This window comes from Emys orbicularis, chromosome 3 (genome assembly GCF_028017835.1).
Source record: "Emys orbicularis isolate rEmyOrb1 chromosome 3, rEmyOrb1.hap1, whole genome shotgun sequence".
NCBI lineage: Eukaryota > Metazoa > Chordata > Testudines > Emydidae > Emys > Emys orbicularis.
The window spans coordinates 193662442-193677899 of record NC_088685.1 but is presented as its reverse complement, the minus strand read 5'-3'; positions in this window follow the sequence as shown (position 1 = coordinate 193677899).

Here is a 15458-nt window from a genome sequence, read left to right as displayed (position 1 = left end):
TGGGACATTGTAACTCCAAGCATTCTACAATTTTTACAAATACCTTTGTAATTAATTGTTTTGTATTTTTTTTGTTGCCAGCATTGTGTGTTTCACTATTGTAATTTTAAAATAATAAAATTATTTCTTAATAAAAGTCTGGATCAACTATTCCCTAGTAGAAAACAAAACAAAAACAACTCGCCTTCCTAAAATATATGCTAATAACTTTAAACCACAAATTAAATTTATCTCCCCTTTCCACCTGACATCATTTCTTGCCATGTGGTGCATACCCATCCGTAAACAAAATGGGGATTCATTACCATAGCAACAGAGAGTGTGACTTTGATCAGCTTCAATGATTATTTGTAGGCAAAAACATTTACAGCTATCAAAATTGTAGGTGAGGGTTGATTGCCGCCTTCTTTTTTTTTAAAAAAGGAGTTGGTTTACATGTATGAGAACGAAACGTAAAGAGGCTAAGAAGTAGTTGTACTCAACTGTTTAGAAAGCTGGTTTAGTGGTCATTAACTTGGTGAGGCGTTAGTTACTTGTGAATATATAGAATCCTATTATGAATAATTTGTATATGTGTCCTATGACCAATAAAGTATTTTCTTTTTGATTCATGGCAGATGTGGTTGATATTTAAGGTTGCGTGTGCAGGTGTTTTGGGGGTTGATTTGTGTGGGATGAGAAGAGGTGGTAGCCTGTAGCTTGACAGAAGAAGAGAAAAAATCTGAACAATGTGTTGAAAAAGACTACAGTCTAAGCTGTACAGGACCAGCTGTTTTTTCTAATTAGAATAACAAAAATAGCACATGCTTAAATGTTTTTCTCAAAAGCAATGAATGCTCTAGGAACTATAAGGACAGAGCTTTAAAATCTATTTAAATGAAGTAATGCTTCAGGAGCCATATGGGGAAGAAAAGGAAAAAGGGAAAAGTAGAGAAATGTTTGATTTTAGCTGAATTTTTGAGGGGATGATAAATCTGAAGCATTTCAATTCTTTCTCCAGTGTTACATATGGGTTATACTACTTTTAATCATGCAAAGTTGTCATTGCTCATATTGTTTATTGTACAGTAATTTAAACAACATTAAATATATTTAATTAGTGCATAAAAGTTATATGTGCTTTCAAGTATTGTAATTCTATTGTGTCTTGTACCTATGTAGAGATACCATTGTATACATCTAACATATGTTCCATTAGTATATGATACATATCAGTGCATATGCACATGCAGTAGTATATGACGTATGCTTTGATTATACCAGTGGCTCTAAACCTTTCCACACTACTGTACCGCTTTCAAGAGTCTGATTTGTCTTGTGTATCCCAAGTTTCACCTCACTTAAACTACTTTCTTACAAAATCAGTCATAAAAAGGCAAAAGTATCACAGCACACTATTACTGAAAAATTGCTTACTTTCTCATTTTTACTATATAATTATAAAATAAATCAATGGGAATATAAATATTATACTTACATTTCAGTGTATAGTATATAGAGCAGTATAAACAAGTCATTGTATGAAATTTTAGTTTGTACTGACTTTGCTAGCGCTTTTTATGTAGCCTGTTGTAAAACTAGGCAAATATCCAAATGAGTTGATGTACCCCCTGAAAGACCTCTGCTACCCCCAGGGGTATGTGTACCTTTGGTTGAGAACCACTGGATTATACAGTGTATGTTCTCTCTTTCTTCCTCTGCTTTCTTTGAAAGCACTGTATTCAGTGGTTCAAAACTTTGAATACAGGAATAACATTTGTAACAGCTACAACATTCTGGACATCTGCACTGTTAAAGTGCTTTAGAATAAAGTCACATGGCCATGGGGAAATTTCACAGAATTAAAATCACAGTAACTTGCCAAGGTGTATAACTAGTTTGTTTTCAGCTGTTCTTCTCATGAATAATTATCAAGCAGGCATATCCTAAAGCTAGCACAAGCTGTCACTTCACTTATTCAATATTTAAAACAGAATTTAGAATTTCATAAATGAAAATAATTACAGTTCTAGCAAAAGTATAAATGTTTGAGTGCTGTAATGTGGCCATATCTTTTACATGAGGCTTCCAAGAATTAACACTTCACAGTCAAATTAAGTTATTGCTTATAACTATGATGGCAGAAATAGATAGATACACACACACTGTGAATCATAGACATTTTTGAAGTATAAATACTTCTTTATATGGATCATTAGTACTTTACTATCTCCTCCTTTGTCCATCACAGAAGAGAAAATACACTCGGAGTCTGATTCCAAAGACTCGCACTAACTTCAGCGTGCTTTGGACCAGAACCTCTGAGCATATGTTGCTTTCCACATTGGTGTATGGATGGTGCAAAGGATGGGGGAGTGGTCTTGCAGATATGAAAGTTGATAACAGGTTAAGGAAGCTTCACTGCATAGCCTGCTTTAGTTTCTTTGTTGCCTTATCAGGGAGTTGACCTCCACTGAAATATAGTCAGGGAAAATAGAGACATATGTATTCACTTCTCATGACAGTGTAATTACAATGCCAAAAATCCATGGTAAATTACTGCTGCATTGACTGTATTTTCTAAACACCATGACTATACACACAATGGTATGGTTAGTGTAGGCATTGCAGAAGCATGGCCAATGGCAGGTTGACTGGAACAAGAGCCCTATGAAACTACTTTCCAGATCAGCAAGAACTCACCTTGTTTCTCCTCAGATATCAGGTCTTTCTTTTAGTCTTTTAGTAATGAGGGAAGGTCTAGGTTGGATATTAGGAAAAACTATTTCACTAGGAGGGTGGTGAAGCACTGGAATGGGTTACCTAGGGAGGTGGTGGAATCTCCATCCTAAGAGGTTTTTAAGGTCAGGCTTGACAAAGCCCTGGCTGGAATGATTTAGTTGGGGTTGGTCCTGCTTTGAGCAGGGGGTTGGAGTAGATGACCTCCTGAGGTCTCTTCCAACCCTAATCTTCTATGGTTCTATGAACTAATGGCCACATTAGTGCAATTCTGCATCCCCTGGCTCAGAGGGGATAATGCAGGCAACAGCAGGCCAAGAAAGAGCATGCCCACTGATGGAGAGAGAGCATGCTACTTTAGCTTAAAGGGGAGTATATAGCCCAATGATTGCACTTTATTATAGAACTATAAATATAATATTACAGTTTGAATAATGCCTTGAACAGATATTATGGTGGTTAATAAATTACATTTTCAAATGAGGCAGATTTTATCACCCAAACAGCTCATGATTAGTTTCTAATGTGAAGCTTATGGCCCTAGCTTAAAAACATTTTGATTTTGCATTTGTGTTCAAAGGTTGAGCACTTATAAAAACTTTACTAAGCAACTTTTCCCCCCCATATTGAAAAATATCACTAACCTGTTAATCCACTATAACTTCCCAACCTCAATTAGTGTTCTCGAGATGAAGATGATTAGAAATAAATTTTGGATTTTTTTCCCCATTGTCAAAGAGTAGGTCATACTTTTCAAAGAAATTCTGTTTTAAAATCTTCTGTGATAAACTGAAGATGAAGATGATGAAGAACTGTACAGAAACTTTCTGCATTTTTCATACATCTCCATTTTAAAATGGGGAAAAGATAATAGAATTTCAGAGGCAGATTTTACCACCCTTATTCACATTGAGAAGTTAATACGTTAAACCCTAATCCAGAATGCATCCCAAATCAGGAAAGTACTTCAGCATGTATTTAACTTTAAGCACTTGCTTACATCCGATTGAAGTTATGAGCACATGCTGAAGTACTTTCCTGAATTGTGACCTTGATGTAAATCTAGTGCCATGGAAATCAATGGGACTGCTCATGCAGGAAAGCACTTCCCAACAGGTGTAGCAGAGCCTAGTCCTAAATTTTTTGTGCAAGGCCATAGACAGAACTAGTAAAAGAGCCAAGTACTGGAATTAAAGCACTCCCAGACCTGGGCTCAGAACATGAAGCCAGACTTTTGCCTCTTGGAATCAGGCTCTATCTCCTGGAGGCTACTGAAGTCAAACCAGGAGATTTTAGGCTACTTAAAGTCCAGCGGCACAGTGGAGCTAAGGCAGGCTCCCTGCCTGCCCTGGCCCCAAGCCAACATGTCCCTGCACGACCTGGGGGGAGGTCTCTCCACATGCTTCCCGCATCCCAAGTGCCGACTATGCAGCTCCCATTGGCTGGGAAGTGAGGCCAATGGGAGCTGTGGGGGCAGTGCCTGAAGACAGTGGCAGTATGTGGAGCCCCCTGCACCACCCCAGAAGCAGCAGGGATGTGCTGGCCGCTTCCGAGAGTGGCGCATGGAGGGGGCAGTGCGCGGATCCCTCTGGCCCCACTTACCTTGGCCGGCTCCCAGTCGGCGGCGCAGTGGGGCTAAGGCAGGCTCCTCCTCCGCAGCTCCCATTGGCCGCACTTCCCGGCCAATAGGAGTTGCAGAATCGGCGCTTGGGGTGCAGGCAGCACACGGAGACACCTTGCCCTACTGGCTGCTTCTGGGAGCAGTGTGGGGCCAAAGCAGGCAGGCAGCCTGCCTTAGTCCTGCTGCACTGCTGACCAGGAGCTGTCAGAAGTAAGCACCACCTGGCCAGAGCCCACACCCCCTCTCACACCCCAACCCCCTACTCCAGCCCTGAGCCCCCTCCTGCACCCAAACTCCCTCCCAGAGCCACACCCCCTCCTGCATCCCAAGCCCCTGCCCCAGCCCCCTCCCAGAGACTGCACCCCAAACTCCTTCCCGCACCCCAACCCAAGCCCTGAGTCCCCTCCAACACCCAAACTCCCTCCCAGAGCTTGCACCTCACACACCCTTCTGCACCCCAACCCCCTGCCCCAGGCTCAGCCCAGAGCCCCCTCCCACACTTCAAACCCCTTGGCCCCAGCCCAGAGCCAGCAACCCCTCCTGCACCTCAACCCCCTGCCCCAGACTGGTGAAAGTGAGTGAGGGTGAGGGACAGCGAGCAACATAGGGAGGAGGGATGAAGCGGGGTCTTGGAGGAGGAGTGGGGCAGGGGCAGGGGCAGGACCATGGAGAAGGAGCAGGGCAGGGGGCTGGGCAAGGGTGTTTTGGTTTGTGTGATTAGAAAGTTGACAACCCTAGCTTGATTCCACTTAACATTGCAAATACTCACATTTATATATCCAAAATTCACTTTAATAAATTTCCAATATTCATTTAAAGTTTTCTGTTTGAGACCATTCCAACCAACAAAATTGTTTGCTGGAATATTCATGGAAAGTAAACACACTGGGGGAAGCAAAAACAGTTGAAGAAAATTAAGAATTCAAATGAATATATGTGAAAATATTTGGAACATTTGTCTAATCTCAATAACTACCAGCATGTGTATATTTTTTTTCTAATCAGACAACTGATAGACTAATCAATACAGCAACACCAGAGGCAAAATATCACAGTTGAGAGTTGAGAGAACAATCAATAAAATACTGACAGAAGTTGTGTGACTCATTGCAATCTTATTTCTATTGAAATAGAGCAACTGTAAGCTCTTTGGGGCTGGAACTGTCTCTCATTCTGTATTTGTTCAGTATCTAGCATGGGGCTGTGATCTCAGTTGGGGTCCCTAGATGCTACCATGATACAAATAAAAGTAACTGTGTTTGTGCATCCAGTAGCACTACTGTGAGTTATACTTAATTTTCTTCTTATTTGTACCACCATAGCATCTGGGAGCCCTAGTTGTAGACCTGGGTCCCCTTCTGCTAAACACTGTACAAATGCACAACAAACAGACAGTCCCTATCCAAAAGAGCTCACAACCTAAGTAGCTTAAGTTAAGGGAGTGTTGATGGATTCATGTCTGGGTAACTATGAAGTTTAAATGGCACGGATTACACTGCTAGTGTATTTTTAAGACCTAGAGATAAAGTTGAGAAAGAATAGTGGTGGTACTCTACTCAAGTCCCACTTGCCACATCCCAGCTCCTGGTGGCTCCCCCGCTGCTCACAAACCTTCTCTCCATCTTCCTGACAACTGGTGCTCCCCTCTCCCATCCTTCACCTCATGCAGGTCACTGATGCCCCACTTTTTGCACTTCCACTTCCAAAATTTTTGCACCAAGAAGTCAATAAGAGTTTTGCAATTTGCTTTATGGGAACAGGAGCCGGCACTAAATAAGTGCAGCACAACAAGCCCTGTGGAAGTTTCTCCTCTCTATCAATATGTTGGTCTCACAATTCAGCACTGGTGGCACACTCAGAAAGCAAAAGGAAGAAACAGAATATGAATGAATCACTCAGCAAAAATTGCCTGGTAACGGGAGACATACCTTTATGACATTCTGTCATATTACATTATGTAAAGTAATCCACTGTGTTAAGAGGAAAAATGTTTTAATTACAATCTGAGTACTTTTAAACTGGGGAAAAAATAAAAACAAAGAAATAAAACCCTTCAACCCTTCTTTTTTTAAAATTATGCACATTTAGGGCCAGTACGTGAATAAAAAAAACAATATAACCCTTAGCACTGGGAATATTTTTTAAAAAATTGTTAATGTAATTTAGGACCTTACAGTTTTCTAGTCTTTAGTAACTATGTAATTTCATCTCTCCACATAATTAAGTACAATAAACAGACCTCAACAATAATGCAACAATATTTACTTGTTACAGTGTACCTGGTAGCAGTGCTATTGTAGGGTTACTAAATATGCTATAAATATGATACATTATTTCAATTGCCCTTTAGTCAGGAACATACAAAAGTGAGAAAATACAAGATTTTTAAAGACCAAAACAAACATTTAAAGAAAAGGGGTTATGGGGAAAGTAGTTTTGTTATTGTAGCCAATGCATATGATGAGTAACTGCACAATGTAAAATTAGAAATGTTCAAGATGCAGACAAAGCCTGTCTGTCATCTGTTACAAAGTATGGCATAATAATATAGGTATTAAATATTCTTACATATTGGATCTATTTATAGACATTGACATAAACTTTTTAAAATCTTACTTTCTTTATAAAGGAAATGTGCCTACAAATCAAACAATTGTCACTTAAAGTGTTTAATATAAAATAGGAATGGCATTTTACCCTGCTACCTAAAATCTATATAATACATTATTAATACTAAAAATATCAAACAGTAGTATTTTATAAAACCACCACACAGGTTCAGTTTTCCTTTTAAATGTTCCAAAGTAACACACTGTAATTATGAAAATATTCAGCTTTTGCTTCAATGTTCTTGTAAATTTAGTGAATGGAACCGTACATTAATGGAAAAAATATCCAAATATTATTAAAAAAAAAAATTCTAATTGTAAAACACTTGTTAAATAAAAAGGATTATATTACCAAATGTCAGATCTGTATCCTATACACTGAAAGGTTTGTTGGATGCATACACTAAAAAAAATCTTTCCTACCACAAGGTGGCATATTCTTATTTTTATATAAAACAACTGAATATTTACATAATTTGAATAATTTTCTACACTTGAATGTTTTTAATTTTTTTATGACAGACATTTAACAGATGTGCAGATACCTAGCAACGATGTTAGACTTCAACTCAGCAAATGCTTGTGGAGGTACCTGCTGCAGATTTTTATATACTTGGAATATGTGAACTATTGATTCTCTGACAGAATAATATGTTGCTGAATGTAAAGACATACAAAACTTTTGCTTCAAATATTGTGCCAGGAGAAATTGGCAATATATAATACATATTTTGCAAAATTTTAAAGCTCCCCCAGTAAATGCCCATGAAAAAATATAATACTTCACAAAGATTTCCATCAGCCTCTTCATATCCAGATTCTATATCATCTAACAAACATGCAGGTTCATTAAAACTCTGGAACACCAGACTGTATTACATAGATGCATACATTACACCAATGCTAAAAACATATAAGATAATAAATAAAATCCACAACTGCTTATATTTTTTAAACTCTGCCAGGATACATGCTGATATAGCACCTATGATACTTTGAAGGAGAAGAATGCAGAGCCTGATTCTCCAGTGGCTTTCACTTAGCAGGTATTCACCTCAGTCCAAATGGGTGTAAAATTTTATCAGATCAGAAAGGTTCCATTTGCACCCTGTGATGGGGCACACTCACCTCTCATGAGCGCCGCCTGTCAGTAGGGTGCAAACCTGCAGTCACTTTCTGTCTCTCTCTCTGTTCCTGGTGCTCCCTGTCAGCTAACCTCATCAGATGGGTCTTCAGTGGCTCAACCCTCTGGCTAAGTCACACAGTCAAACACATGAACAAATCCCTTCCGGGTTAACAAAGGTCCAACAAGGACTATCACTCTGCCCTTGTTGGTATCTGGAGCCCTGGTCGCTGGGCTCAATTCTCAGCCCCTTCTGGGCTAGCTTTAAATCCATCCCTACCCTATAACAAAGTTCCACAAATGGTTGGCCCTCTGTGGGGTCTTCAGACCCATCCTTGAGCCCTTGAAATTTTAGCCCCTTTCTTGGGCTTTTGAACAACACCTGTCCCCTTCTCAGGGCTTTGACCACACTGCCAGTGGCTGGTGGGGGGACTCAGGCCTGTCCACTAATCCATGTCCCAACCAAGGGACCCTACAAATAAAAGCCCCATGCTGCTTCCTTTAACTATGTTGCTGCTGCTGTTCTCTGGGCCACTTCCCACGTAGCTCCTTCCTCTTCACCTTCACCTCTGGGCTGATAGTCTCTGTCTGTTCCCTGCTTGAGCAAGGTCTCTCCCAGGCCTCCTTGCCTGGAGAGTCTCACAGCCTTCCAGTCTTCCTCACCCTTCTGGTCCCAGCCAGCAACTGACCTGCTCAGGCCTTGTAGCTCCTTTTATCTGAGCCTGCTTCACTCAGATTGGCTGCTTCCTTGCAGCTTTTCTAGACAGGCCTGGAAGATCCACCTTTACTCCTCCTTTCCTGGGGTGGAGTGTGGTTGGACCACGAGGCCTCCAGCAGGGGGTCTCAAAGGGCTTGGTACATCCCATCACAAACCCACTATGCATTCACTTTACACAGTTGTAAATGACAACACAGGAGGCAAGGCACTGGAGAATGAAGCCCTCAATGTAGAATTCTATTTTACAATTAGCATGCACAGTAAAAATATTTACCCACAATTCACTGCAGCTGCAAAACCATTAGGGCAATTTTTGCACACATCAAATTTCATCTTCAAGAATAAATGATGGTTTGAGGCCCAGCCAAAACCCAGGTCCTATACGTTATGTAGTGGTCTGGTGGAACTTTCAGAAAATCATATATTACAGTAGAATGTCACAAATTCAAACTAATGTCTAGGAGACCAACTGCAGAGAGTGCAATTAGTGAGTAAATGAAAACATATAACTTTTAAAAATCTAAGGATAATTCCCACTTGCAATCTTATCTGCAGAGTGGGGAGAGACCATTCTTTTGTGTGTGCAAAAACTGGGATGGTTAAATCAGTAAACTGTGAATTGCTGTAGTTCTACCAGAAATGGAAAGGAAACCTGTCTTTTGGGGTTTGTTCTTAAATGTACTCTATTTCTTCAGCAATTATTATTTCTATAATTTGGCTCTATTGTACTTAGCTGGGAACACAGACAATGTGCCGGATCAATTTTATGTTGTATTTTCCTTTTACTATACTGTGAATTTAATTTTTGTATCAGGTATTCACATAAAAGTGCTGCACTGTATTTCTGCACAGAGTTTAGCTACTTGAGCAGTAAGGCATTCCCTCAGGGCCAAGTGCAGCATTTTGCAGGGTCCTGTGAGAGCTGTAAAATCCCATCTATTGAGCTTAATAGTTCCTCCAAGATGGCGGCTGTCAGAACCTCTGATCAGGTCTCTGGAGGGCATAGAGAATTTAGGTTATGCTGCCTGTGGTCAAATGAGTTTTTCTCTTCAACAAAATACCCTTGTGTTTAATTCTCCTGATTAGCCTATTTGATGGTTCTTGCAGAGGGAGAAGGGTGTGAGGCAGGGATTGGATGGTCACTATTTTGGAATCCCTGCTCAAGGACCTCAAGCCACTTTCAAACCTTTATTGTTAGTTTAACACTCACATCTGAACATAAGCACATGAGAACTTAGTTCAAATACGCTGTTTAGCTCTATGGCTCTACCAAACACCTAAACACATGACACTGAATATTTTGTTCCATGGAAAATGTGTTCTTGGATGTCTATGCATGCACACATATGCATGTGTATTAAACCCTTGTATCCTAACTCCAAAACAAACTGATTAAGACAGATTGAAATTTCATGAAATAGTTTTCCAACATAGCCAATACCTTGGGCAAAGTCACTCGACTAGCTAGATTCCTCATCTGTTAAATGGGAATAGTATACATTTACCAGAATAGAACTCTAGGGAGGATTAATCAGCTAATGTTTGGAAAATGCATTGAACATGAAAAAAAATTATATAAATGCTAAGCATTATCATCAGAAATCAATAGTTTAAAAACTATTAGGTGGTCTCCTGCTAACTCAGACTGGATTGTGTGATAGCCATTATTTTTGTAATAGCCCACAAAGTGAGAATCACGTACCAAAATTTCTCGTAAATGTCTCCCTTCTTTCCACTTTTTCAATATTTATTAATGTTCATTTTTTCAGTGTACTAAGCGAAATAATTACTTATCTGTTCTAAAAGTTCAGATTAGCTACCCTTTCAGGGAGCAGACATTTGGCCCCATTCCCCTTTGCAGCATTCTATCTCACCTCCTTTTCAGGGCACCAATTCAGCTAAGCACATAAATAGTCTTACTGACTTCAGTAAGACTACTCACATGCTTAAAGTCAAAAATGTGCTTATGTGCCTTGTTGAATCAGGGCACAAGATGTTGTCAAATGGGCCTCTCTCCTTCCACCCTTAAACATGTTCTCTCTCATTCTCTGAGGGAGGGATATCTCTTCCTGTCCAGTGTAGGAGCGCTCAATAATCACTAGGCAGCAGAAAATGCCACATAATACTTGAAGAGATAAATAATCTTAATTTAATTTTAAAAAGTCTTCTTCTTTAACTCCTACATTCCAGCAGGCCAAATAGATCCTCAGCTCATGTAAATCTACATAGCTATATCAACTTCAAATGGAACTATCCCCACTGACATTGGCTGAGGATGTGGCCCCACATGAGCAACACTGACAAAGTCTAATTTGGTTCTCACTAAACCACATACCTCGTTAATCATTTCACTCATCATAAGATGACACTTACAGGTTTTTTTACTTGTGTGCTGCAAATATGACAAGTGATGGCCATGCTTGTAAACTCTCTGGGGCATATTTACTCTGTGTTTGGTATAGTGTCTAGCACAATGGGGTGCTAGGTGCAGGCCTCTATAATAATAATAATGCCTCTGGGGTTAAATCCTTCATCCATTAAAGTAAATAGGAGGTTTTCCATTGACTTCAGTGGGGGCATGATTTCACCCATGAAATCAGCCCAACAGAAATAAGTGAGTTGACTCACCAGAAAAATATTTTAACCAATGAAATACATATTTTGAACTACACGTCCATATTTTGCCTCCCTCATTAAATAGCAACCAAGCTGACATCTGGAAACCACACAGTACAATAACATTTGCTTAGAAACTGGTTGAGAAAAACAACAACAACAGAATAAACTATCATGTGAACACAATAGAAAATGTTTTGGGTTGGCAAATATAACTTATCTTCATCAGTCAGGATTTCTCACAAGTAGCATAATCAAACCTGTCAAAAAGTATCTTCTCCATGCAGTTGTGACAACAGAGGTTACATCAGACCTAAGTAATCATGTCTTTCTGTCTCTTTATATATAATGTCAGAATACAGTGGCCAAAACTAAAAAGCCAGTGTTTACCAAGAATTACCATACAGTTTATATGAGAACATAAGAATGGCCCTACTGAGTCAGAGCAAAGGTCCATCTAGCCCATTATCCTGTCTTTCGACAGTGGCTAGTGCCAGGTGCCCCAGAGGTAATGAGCAGAACAGGTAATCATCAAGTGATCCATCCCCGTTGCTCATTCCCAGCTTCTGGCAAACAGAGGCTAGGGACACCATTCCTGCCCATCCTGGCTAATAGCCATTGATGAGCCATTGTGAGATATCCTCCATGAATTTATCTAGTTCTTTTTTGAATCCTGTTATGGTCTTAGCCTTCACAACATCCTCTAGCAAGGAGTTCCACAGATTAACTGTGTTGTGTGAAGAAATACTTCCTTTTATTTGTTTTAAACCTGCTGCCTATTAATTTCATTTGGTGACCCCTAGTTCTTGTGTTATGAGAAGTAGGTAAACACTTCCTTATCTACTTTCTCCACAGCAGTCATGATTTTATAGACCTCAATCATATCTCCCCTTTGCCATCTCTTTTTCAAGCTGAAAAGTCCCAGTCTTATAAATCTCTCCTCATACGAAAGCCATTCCATACCCCTAATCATTTCCATACCCCAATCATGAGATATTACTGCTATTTCTCATTCTAAATATAGAGAAGCATTGAGGTATCTCAAGGTCTTAATGTGGTAAATGTTAGTAGATGCTGATTTTTTAATGGCAACTACTGAATGTTACCTGTCCATCAATTGCAGGAGTAGAATTAATAATTTTCAGCTAACCACCACATTTTGCCTAGGGTACATGCTACCGAAGTAGGCCAGAATAGCAAAATAAAAAACGCATTTGCCATTTTTCTGTCCTTTTTCTCCTGTGCTAGTCTATCATTCTAATTAACAACTGTAGCAGACAGTATAAGTCTCCTTATAGTTTACTCCTAATTTCTTTTAATTTATCAATGGAAAATAATCTAGCAAAGATTCATTAATTTAATTTCTTCTGAGAGGGAATCATTACTAGATATGTTAAATTTCCAACAATGCGGCTTCAAAACAGCTGTAGCTATGGAAAATTTTTATAGGTTTAATTGAACATCTGTGCACTTTAATTGATTAATTTGAACAAAATACAGGGGGAAAATAAAGCAACAGTAGGTAATATGAATTCAACAAACTAATTTTCATTTTCTGAACTCAGTTAGCTAATGACTTTTCAATATAAATATACCAAGCAGAAGATTGCAAATAACAACATTAAACAATATTCATTTCACTGTAAATCTGCAAATACACTAAAATGTGATTCGGTGAAATAGAAACAATTTAAGAAATGCAATGTTTGCATATATATGTACACATATGTACACACACACATACACACAAATGCAGGGCAGCGGATGGACATGATCCACCCTGTTTTGGACTCTTTCCTATTGTAAGACACTTCCATGTGTCCAGTTGGGCATACTTATCTATTTACTGGAATTTAGCATAGCAGGATAGATCAGTGGCTCTCAGACTTTCCAGACTACTGTACCCCTTTCAGAAATCTGATTTGTCTTGCATACCCCCAAGTTACACCTCACTTAAAAACTATTTGCTTACAAAATCAGGCAGAAAAATACAGAAGTGTCACAGTACACTATTACTGAAAAATGGCTTACTTTCTCATTTTACCATATAATTATAAATCAATTGAAATATAAATATTGTATTTACATTTCAGTGTATAATATATAGAGCAGTATAAACAAGTCATTGTCTGTATGAAATTTTAGTTTGTACTGACTTTGCTAGGCCTTTTTCTGTAGCCTGTTGCAAAATTAGGCAAATATCTAGATGAGATCATGTACCCTCTGGAAGACATCTGTGTACCCCCAGGGGTACACATACCCCGGCTTGAGAACCACTGGGAAAGAGAGCACATATATTCAAATCTGAATGGCTAAAGTTAGGAATCCAAATACCTATTTAAACCCCTATACAAAAACAACCTGCTATTCAGAGATGCTGGGAATGAATGACTACTATTGAAGTCAACTGGAGCTTCAAGAGCTCAGTACTTCTGAAATTCAGACTACTTTAATTTAAGTGTCTAAATAGGGATTTGGGTACCTAAATTTAGGCACCCAACTTTAAAAAATGCAAGTCATTATCTCTAGTCAAGAGAAACCCTTGTACCCCTACATCCCCATGAATTGAAGATACATGAACCATGTTGTCAATATCCATTTCCAACTTCTTGGTACTAAAACAGTTGTCAGCAAGAGATTTAGCCTACAGTGTCTAAGGCCTTGTCTATACACACACATTTTACCACTTTACAGATAGCTGTATAGATAAAGCAGCACAACCCTCCTAGTGTGGATGTAGTTATATTGGTATAAAGATCCCTTATACTGCAGTGTATAGCTATTCCCCTAAGAAAGGAGAGTAAGTTCTTCTGGTATGAGACATCTTTATACCGATACAACTACATCCACAGTAGGGATTATACTGATTACACTACTTTGGTAGAAAAATCACAGCACTCAGGGTACATCTTCACTACCCGCCGGATCGGCAGGTAGTAATCGATCTATCGGGGATCAATTTATCATGTCTCGTCTAGACGCGATAAATCGATCCCTGAACGCGCTCCCCGTCGACTCCGGAACTCCACCAGAGTGAGAGGCGGAATTGGAGTCAACGGGGGAGCCGCGGCCGTCGATCCTGCGCCGTGAGGACATGAGGTAAATCGATCTAAGATACATTGACTTCAGCTACGCTATTCTCGTAGCTGAAGTTGCATATCTTAGATCGATCCTCCTCCCCCCCAGTGTAGACCAGCCCTAACTGAAACAGTTAAACCAGTACAAAAACTGGGTGTAGACCAGGCCTTAAAGGGACTTTTGGGTCTTTTCCAACAGCCATGTCCAGTTGGTAATACCTCAGCAACTCCTCTAGTATGTCTCAGTTAATCAGTGCACACTCCAGAGTATATTAAGGAGCTTGATTAAGTAGAAATACTGTCAACAAGTAGTGACCCAACAATCACTCCACAAAGCTGAGTCCTAATATGTCTTGTTTATACTTTTCCCCAAGTTTATCACAGCTCAGTTTTCACTACAGCAACCTGTTTTGTTTTTATAAAACATCCTAAATTTGAATATGGATTCAAGGGTGAATACCACAACTGAAAAGCTTTCTCCTTCTCGAATCAGATAATCAGAACTATTAAACAGTATTTTGAAATACTTTTCACAGTCCTAGAACCATTAATGTCATGTTCAAATCACTCTGGCTTTTGTTTTGTTTTGTTTTACTATTCAGGGGGATACAATGAGTCACTGGCACATTTCCAGTGCATGAGCATTTGAATAATACATCACATGCCCTTTAGCTAGCATCATGATGCCAGATTTAAAAAAAGGTAAGAAGTTTCTTCCATATACACTTCCAGAGTTCAGTTGTTCATAATCTATAGCGTTAACAATTTATCATCAAACCCAGAGACTTCTGCCAACTTATCAAAGTGGCCACTGGATGCATATGATCAAGTCTGAGCATCTGGCTCTTCACTGTTCCTGACATTAGCACAGACAACAGAATCAGTGGACTATTGAATGCAATTACAGTAAGCGAGACAGACAATAAAGATTGATAGCGCCTTCTCTTTTTATCACATACAAAAACTAGTGGGGGTT